This window comes from Schistocerca serialis, chromosome 8, assembly GCF_023864345.2.
Source record: "Schistocerca serialis cubense isolate TAMUIC-IGC-003099 chromosome 8, iqSchSeri2.2, whole genome shotgun sequence".
In the NCBI taxonomy this organism is placed as follows: Eukaryota; Metazoa; Arthropoda; class Insecta; order Orthoptera; family Acrididae; genus Schistocerca; species Schistocerca serialis.
Window position 1 is genome coordinate 351,479,378 of NC_064645.1, and position 9,283 is coordinate 351,488,660.

A 9,283-nucleotide genomic window follows, 5' to 3' on the forward strand; every position below is an offset into this window, starting at 1 on the left:
AAACAAACATTTCCCTTAAACCTACATACATCTACAGCAGCTCACGAGCCCATAAATTGGGATCGAACACTTCCCTTGACCTATATAGCTCAACAGCAACTCCCGATCCCATCTCCAATTACAAAAATCGACATACTCCACCAAACATTGAGATTAACACTTCCCTCCAGCTATATAGCTCAACACCAGTTACCAATCCCATATCGACCACTACCCATGACCTATGATCTCAAACACATCTTCCAATACAAATACCAATACCAACCTTCACAGCCACAAATCTCAATGAAACACTTCCCTATACCCAATACACAACACATACACCAAAAACAAAACAAAAATGGAACTTACCACAAAAAAGTTCCAGCCCCACAACCTAGATTGGCCACCACAATCACACACAAATGCACACACACGCACACGCACACACACACACACACACACACACACACATACACACACACACACACACACACACACACACACACACACACACACACACACACACCAACGAAAAAATACTGAACTAAAATAAAAACCCAACCCACCCAAACATCAACCCCCTCCCCCACAACCCCAAAATAAAAAACCCACAAACATAAACCAAATACAACATAAAAAACATCTCAATCACACACTACAACTCAACAAAAACTTCAACAAAATAGATCCTCCACAACAAAAAGAAAACACACACACACTCCCCCTCCCCCCCACCTTAACAAACACTATACAACAAAATAAACCACCCACCCCACCCTGAACCACAGCCACCCACCCACCTACCCAGCCCACCCTAACTAACCACTTTCGGCCTATACATTTTACCCACAGCCCTTAAAAAAACCCGAACAATGCAATAGCCCTCTGGGACACTCTTCCACCAACAGTACTCATCTAAATGAGACTGAAGGTTGGAAGAGCGCCTCTTCCCCCTCCCAAGAACTGACTTAACCGCCCCCCACATCCCCTCAATTGCGTTAGTGCAAGCCCCTGTATCATAATTCTTAAACTCTAAACTGTGGTTCACTACTAAATGATTAAATCCCCTCTCACCCAACCCCCTATAAGAATAAAAAGCATCGGAAACTACTGTGGACCCCGGCTCTACATACTCCTCAATTAACCCCACTAATTCAGCCTTCGACCTCCCCTCCACAACCCTAAAAACACATTCGGAACCCCCACCCCCCGGAGCAACAGCCCCCCACACCCAAAGACCAGCCACAGACTTCCCCCTCCCATACTTCCTTTTCCCAAACTGCGACTCGTCCACCTCCACAACCACCCCATGCCCCCCCAACTTACCCCTGTACTTAATAAATTCCGAACACACTTCATGACAAAAGGAATACCAGTCTAAAACAGTCCTCTCACTCACACCAGTCTCAAACGCGCAAAAACTCTGTGGGGATCTATAACAAAAATAATACGTAACAAGCACAATCTCACGCATGCCCAATCTAGACTTCTCGAACCAGGTACCGCGCCTTATGGAACGCCATACGCCATCTTTCCTGCAGCACCACATGTACCCGTCCCTGGTCCGAGAGGCCGGAACTTTAACCAATTTCATCGCCTCACGGCAAAGAGTGCACTTTACAACTTCGGCAATTAATCCGAATAACTGTAGAAACTTGATCAGGTCTAACGGTGTCTCGCCCATCATCGCCCTCAACCGAACACTATTCATGCGGTCTTTCATATCCATTCCTGAACAAAAAACCACAACCGAATACACTCAATAACGAACTCACCCGACGTACAGCAATTACCATTACATTAACCATCACACAAAACCGTTAACTCACTAATACAAATTCCGCTTCAAAACCACGAACACAGCACTCACCACTGAGCAACAGCAAACTGACTCCAACAAACCAAACAAACGTAAACCATGAACACACCACCAGAGGGCACGACAAACACCCCCACGACATCTACGAACACGCCACAATCACAAACCAAACTCCGCGCCGAAATGACGTCACACACCACAACACGCTTACGTCACGGGTCAAAGCCGACGAGTAAGATCGGAGGTTTCTGTTGACCCACATATTGTTATGTTCACAGGTACCCGAACTACAATTCAGTCAATCAGTAAAGTGATAACTCAAAATATCATTGTCAACAGATCTGGAGAAATTGCCACTGCATCTTCAGACCGTTTTCGTCAGACGAGAGGTTAGTTTCTAAGTGTTTCGATGGACTTAATTACTTCAGTGAGATCGTTCTTGCAAATGTGAAATCTACCCCATTGAGTGGCTTTCATTACAGCAAATATTAGCAATCTACTCTGTCAATTACATTGCTTGTAATTAGTGACAGCAAAAATTGTTTAATAATCCTTGTGATTTTGCAGACACAGTTCTGACTCTGATTGTTGGTTGCTGTATGTATCTATCCACATCAAGGCTGTTGAGAGAGACTCGTGAAGATTCAAGACAGCTCTTAGAGGATTTGCAGTTTAAAAGTGACATAATTGTGAAATAAGTGTGCAGATGAGTGATTAAACTGTGTTTTATTGAAGTTGTTGTGCGATTTTAAAGGAATAATAATTGTTAAATACAGTGAGTGAATAATGAAAATCTCATTTTCCACATGTTAAGCCGTCCTATACCCGTAATTTTCCGCCACTTATTTATTGGTAAACACTTGTTGGAGAGTGACATGCCCCTCCCCCCCCTTTCTCCTCAATCTTGGTGTGACGCTGACCTGTAACATATCCCGAAGTCTACAATATGCATTTTGAGGCTGTTGATATGAAAGTGGGAAGTACAAATCTTCCAGTTAAATCAGGAATAGCTTAAGTGCATTACTTGAAAGTAACACAGGAAAAGCTTACTTATGTAGGTGGTAGTATTGTCGGCAAAAAGGTCTTGTGTGTAAAGTAGCCATGTAGAACATCAGGTGTAAAACTTTTCTCCTGAGTCCTGAAGTGTGTTGGAACAAAAGTGAGGCATTCATATGACTCAATAATACTATTTTCATTTTTATTTATTTATTTATTATCATCCCAATGATCACATTTGTGATATAGGATTTGTCAGGGTACATTTTAACAACTATATAATATCTTTACAAAATTTGTATCTGTGCTGAATTCATATAAATTTATCTTATGTTTAATACAATCTACAACTAATAAGTGTTTTTATAACATAATTTATTATGCACTGATGTAATTTCATTTGTCACATTAACTTCAACATATATTTTATACAGTTCCGCAGAGATATTCGCTTATGCTGTAGTAGCATTTGTCAAGCATGTGGTTCTTTAGAACAGTTTTAAATTTATCCTCATTTTCCAGCTCTTTGATATGTTTTGGTAGTGCATTAAAAGGTTTGATGCCTTGATTACATACATGTTTCTGGCTTCGGGTCCTTGTTACAGCTTGTATGTGGAGATCTTTACATTGCCGTGTATCGTAATTATGGAAGTCTGTATTGGCTTTCATTTTGTCCTGATTTCTTTTGATCACCAACAGACATTTCAGAATGTATAATTATGGAATTGTTAAAATTTTCAATGCTTTAAAAAGGGGCCTACAATGTGTTTGAGGTGGGCTGTGGGTCATTATCCGAATAGCACGTTTTTGTAATTTGAAAATCTCATTTAGATGACAATTTGTTTTTCCCCAGAATACTATCCCATAGGATGCAATGGACTGAAAATAGCCAAAATATACTAATCTGGTACAGTCATTACTACAAACTCTTGAAATTATTCTAAGCACAAAACATGCTGAATTTAGTTTTAGTGCTAAGTTCACCACATGGTCCTTCCAATTAATCTTCTCATCAATGTGCATACCCAGGAATTTTGCACACTGTACTCTTTCAAGTTTTTTGCCCTCCATGGTGGGATTCAGGTCGTCCTGTTCACTTATTTTTCCATATTGCACATAATTAGTTTTTTTTTGCATTCAGTGTTAGCTTGTTAGCACTAAACCATTTTTGTATATCTTGTAGGACATGGTTCACAGTACTATGCAATGACTGCTTCGTATCACTAACTATTAAACTAGTATCATCAGCAAATAACATGATTCTAGCTTTTCTCTCTGACACCTGAATATCATTAATGTAAATGAGGAACAGCAAGGGGCCTAATACACTTCCTTGGGGTACTCCTACTGTGACCTCCCTTGGATCTGATCTTAGTTTAATTTTTTGATTAATATTTGGTGCTGTAATTTCAACCACCTGCATCCTCTTTTCCAGATAAGACTCAAACCACTTTTTTACCGGTCCTCTGATACCTATAGCTTCAAGCTTTTTCAAAAGTGTGCTGTGGTCAACAGTGTTTTGACAAATCTAGATTTATCCCAACTACACTATTTCCCTCTTCCAATTTAGTGATTATTTCTTTTGTGTATTCTAGTACAGCTGTTTCGGTACTTCTCCCAGCTTGAAATCCATGCTGATTACCGTTTATCAGGTTGTGCATATTAAGATAATGTGTGACTCTATATTTCATTAGTATCTCTAAAACTTTAGAGAAAGTTGAGAGGAGTGAGACAGGTCTGTAGTTTTCTATTTTAAGTTTATCACCCTTTTTTAACAGGGGAATGACTTTAGAAATTTTCAGTTTTTGTGGAAACACGCCCTCAGCCATTGACAAGTTTGCTATGTGCGCCAATGGTTTCGCTATCTGATTAGCTGTTTTCTTTACTAATATTATTGGCACCTCATCTACTCCAGCTGACATCTTGGACTTCAGACTTTTAATTACTTTTAAAACTTCCTTTTTGTTTGTTGGAACTGCCATCATACTGCTGGCTGCCTTGGGTGCTTCAATCTTAATCTGCTCCCCAAGATTCCTGCTTAATGTCTGGGGTACATTTAAAAAGTAATTATTTATATAATTAGGTATGGCATATTTATCTACCATTTTATACTCCTCATCTTTTAGAATAATTTCCTAGTCTTTGGTAGGTACCTCGGTTTCTTTTCTCACAATTTCCCATGCTATTTTAGTTTTATTTCTGGACTGTTTTATTTCCATATTATTACTTAATAACTTTGCATTTGCAATTACTCTGCGGTATATTTTCCTATACCTCTTTACATATTCTATAAAATCAATATTTGTACACTCCCTCAACTCTGAATTCAGTTTTTTCATGTTTTCACATGATTTCTTAATTCCAAGAGTCATCCAAGAACTTGATTTTACGTATCCAGTAGACTTGATTCTGGTCAGTTTCTTTGGAAAACACATCTCAAAGTTCATCATATAAATCGATGCAAATACACTATATGCCTCATCTGTACTTGACTGTTTCATAACATCTAACCAATTTTCATTTTCTAAGATACTTATGAACTGATTACAGCTGTCCACAGAGAAGTTTCTTTTGTAAATATTATTTACACCTTTATCTTCCTTCGACCTTTAAGGGATTTCAATGGTGAGAGCATTGTGGTCAGACAATCCTAAATCTATGTTTGTTACCTCTATGTCAGTTTCTGACATATTTGAGAAAATGTTATCTATGAGGCTATTGGAGGTGTTTGTTATTCTAGTTGAATTGTTTATGTGTGGTGACATGTTGAAACTCTTTAATATGTCCAAAAATTGCCTTTTTTGTTGACTTTCAGCTAGAAGATTAATATTGAAATCGCCACAAAGAATAATCACAGTTTCTTTTTTGTAAATAGTATTTAGCAACAATTCTAATTTATCAAAAAAGACTTATATGTTTCCACATGGTGATCTATACACTGTTATGACTATGACTTTTTTTCATCAGGCCATATAGCTGGACGGCACCTGCTTCAAAACACTTTTCAATACTTAAGTTCTCTGCTTCACATCTCTTCTTAAATTCTAACTCTTGTCTAAGGTAAATACCGACTCCACCACCTTTTGCAATTTTCCTACTATAATTATTTGCCAGTTTAAATGGATTAATATGAATACTACTAATTTCTTGGTCCTTACACCAATGTTCAGTAATACACAAGACATCAGGTTGGGTGTTACTTACTGCTATTTCAAGTTCACAATATTTGTTCTTGAGGCACTGCACATTTAGAGTCATAATCTTTAGAACAGGGGAGTGAGCACTGGTGGTATTTCTCCTTTCGTTTAACACTGTTATCTTGGAGTTTTCATTATGGCTGGATACCAAAAATCCAGTTGTACCACAGGTTTCTTGTTTCTGTTGCTTTTCCTACTTGAAGTGGATGATGCTGATTGATTGTTTATACTAGCTGTGGCAGCTGATGACATTTTAATATTTACAATAGCAGATGATGATGATTTTAGTGCCTCAGCAAATGTTGCTCTTGTTAAGGTTTTCATTTCTTCTGCTTCTGCCCTTATTTGGAGTGGGATTTTAGGGAACTTTTCTACTGTTATGTGGCTTATTTCTTCTAGTATCTTTTCACCCATCATCTTTTTTCCATAATAGTTCCTGTGCTGTCCATGCCTCGTGAAATGATTTCTCACTGAGCTGTTTGCATCCACAAAAGTTGCACACTTAAAAGCACAGCAGATCTTCCTGAATTTATTATTTGTTGACTTTATTTCTTTGTTTACACATGATTCCTCGATTAGATCATGTCTATGTGGCACACTTACAACGAGAACCTTTAAATTTAGATCTGACAGCTTTTTTAGAGTTGTTTGAAGTGCCCTTGTCGCTAGTTGGCTTTCATTTTTGTATATGTCATTTACTCCACCTATTAGCACACAGCATGTTCCAGTCTTAACTAAGTTTTCACAATTATTTACTATTTCATTAAGGGGAGCACCAGGTTTGACAAGGGCTGTTACTCTGAATTGCGACTGCCGATCATTTATTATTTGTGCCACACCCTTTGCATGACTATCACCTAATACACAGACTCGATATTTGTTGTTCTCCAGGAGCCCTCGTTCTGTCGTTTTTATAGTACACTTTGGAGAAACATTTCTCTCGTTAGAACACACAGATGATCTAGATTCACTTTCATATGTCTTATTTTTTGAGTTCACATTTCGTCCTGTCGTGTCTTTATTACCAGTTTTTCTTTGCACTCTATTTACTGACGATGTCAAACCGCCTAAAAGATTTCGTTTAATACTAGCAGAAGTTTTGTTTGAAACGAAAATTGCCGGTATGTTTTCATTACACTCGTTTTTTAAATCGTCATAATTCCGCTGCTTTATCAGTTCCTCTAACTTATTTACGTAACGATTTGCAAGCACAAGGTCTTGCTAAAGTGATGTAGTAACACTTTCTTCTATGCAGTTATCGTATCTTGACAAAGCTACCGTTAGTAGATCGCAGCATTCCATGCCACAGTCACATTTCGCGTCCCATTCTTCCGTTCCCGCGAAACACTTTGTATGAATCCATTTTTGCGACGCTGCACATAACTTGATACCTTTCGCGATACAGATGTCTGAGTTCTGCAGTGTTAACATTGCAAAGTCCTGTAGGCATGTGGAGTATTAACCAAAACTGTCCTATTGGAAGCAGAATCAAACACATTTGTTACGTTACTTGATATTTTCAGGAGAAAAAGGCAATTTTGCTTCTTATTAATATAATACATTCAGAGTCACAGCCGTGTTTGACCAACCATAACTGATGCTGAATGTGCATGTCATCATATAATATAAAGGGCTTATTTCAATAGTGGTACAAGTCCATTACCTCCACTTTTCTGTCAATAATGCTTCTGAAATTAATGATCCAAACAAACATAAATAAAGGTTCATCTCTAGCAAGAAGCCATATGCTTGAATATTTCTGGTATCTCAACTGCAGATTTTTCAGCGCTTATTTAACTTTACGATTCTGTATCTCAAAATAAACAAAAATGGACTTGTACCACTATTGAAATAAGCCCACATCGATCTCGTGAGGCACAAGGCTCTCATAACGACGTACGTGCGTCGGTCAACAGATGGCACTAGGAAAAGAATGTTAACTGCGCTTTTTAGTTGCTACTTGCGATTCTTAGCTGCGATTTGTCACAGAAATCGCAGTTTGACTCGGTAGCGAATAGCGTAGTATGAACTTTGCTCAACAGATGGCACTGCTAACTGCGCTTTTTAGTTGCTACTTGCGACTCTTAAGGCCGGTTCCCACTAGAGCGCGGCAGCGCGGCGTGCGGCAACGGCAGCGGCAAGCGTTTTCCGCTTTGACGCGGCGGCTCGCGGAATTGGCGTTCCCACCTGGAAGCGGCAGACGCTAGCGGTAGCCAATGACGGACAGCCGCTGAGGTACGGGCTGGGACCCACCGAAACGACCGGTGTGTTTGAATAACTATATCTTACACCTACATGAAGGAAAGACGAAGTTGGTGAAGACATACCAATTTTTCATTTTCTGAACATTGTACTCTTTCACATATTTCATTATTCATGTTTTCTCATTTCACCATAAACAGATTTCATGACTACCGTTCATTGTTCACTATCTTCTAACACATTGAAACAATGTACGACAAAAGAGACTATTCAGATGGTTAAGCGAGACAAAAATTTAAAATGTGATACGGTAGCATGTACAGGAAAACAGTAAGAACACAAAGGCTTGGGGGAAGGGATGAAAGTGAAAGCCACCTGATAGAATTTCGCACAGAGCATAATGTAATCATCGCCAGCACCTTGCTTAAGAATCATGAAAGAATAATATATTTTTGGAACAAAGTTTTCGAAACCAGATTTTAAATTCTAAGACATTTCCTGGTGCAGACGCAAACCTACAATAATTTATTGGTTACGAGGTGCGGTTTACAGCTAAAGAGACTGTAAACGGTAGCAAATTAAGGAAATGGAACTTGAATAAGTCAAGACCAACAGTTTTTCGATAATTTTAAAGTTACCGTAATGCAACGACTGACTGAAACAGGAAGGAATCCGCTAGAATACGAATGGATATCTTTGAGAGAAGAAGTGGTGAATGCAGCAGAGTACGTGAACGGGAAGAAGGTACAGTAGAAATCGTTAGATAAAACGTGATATATTAAATTTGACACAAGGGAAAATATAAAAAAAGTAGCAAATAAAGTAGGCCATCGGAAATAGAAATGTCTAAATATGACGTTAACAGAAAGTCCAAAATTGCAATGCCATTTTGCTCTTGGAAAACATAGGGGAATGAAAATGACAAAGAACAAAGAAAACTTTGCTCAAAGGAGAAACAACTGTCAAGAACTCATTTGGCAAAGCCAGAACTAAGCAAATAAGAGAAAGCTAGAAAGTGGAAGGAATATGTAGAGAGGAGAGGGGGAGGGGTTGTACAAACTAACATAAGCACAATGTTAGATTCCTG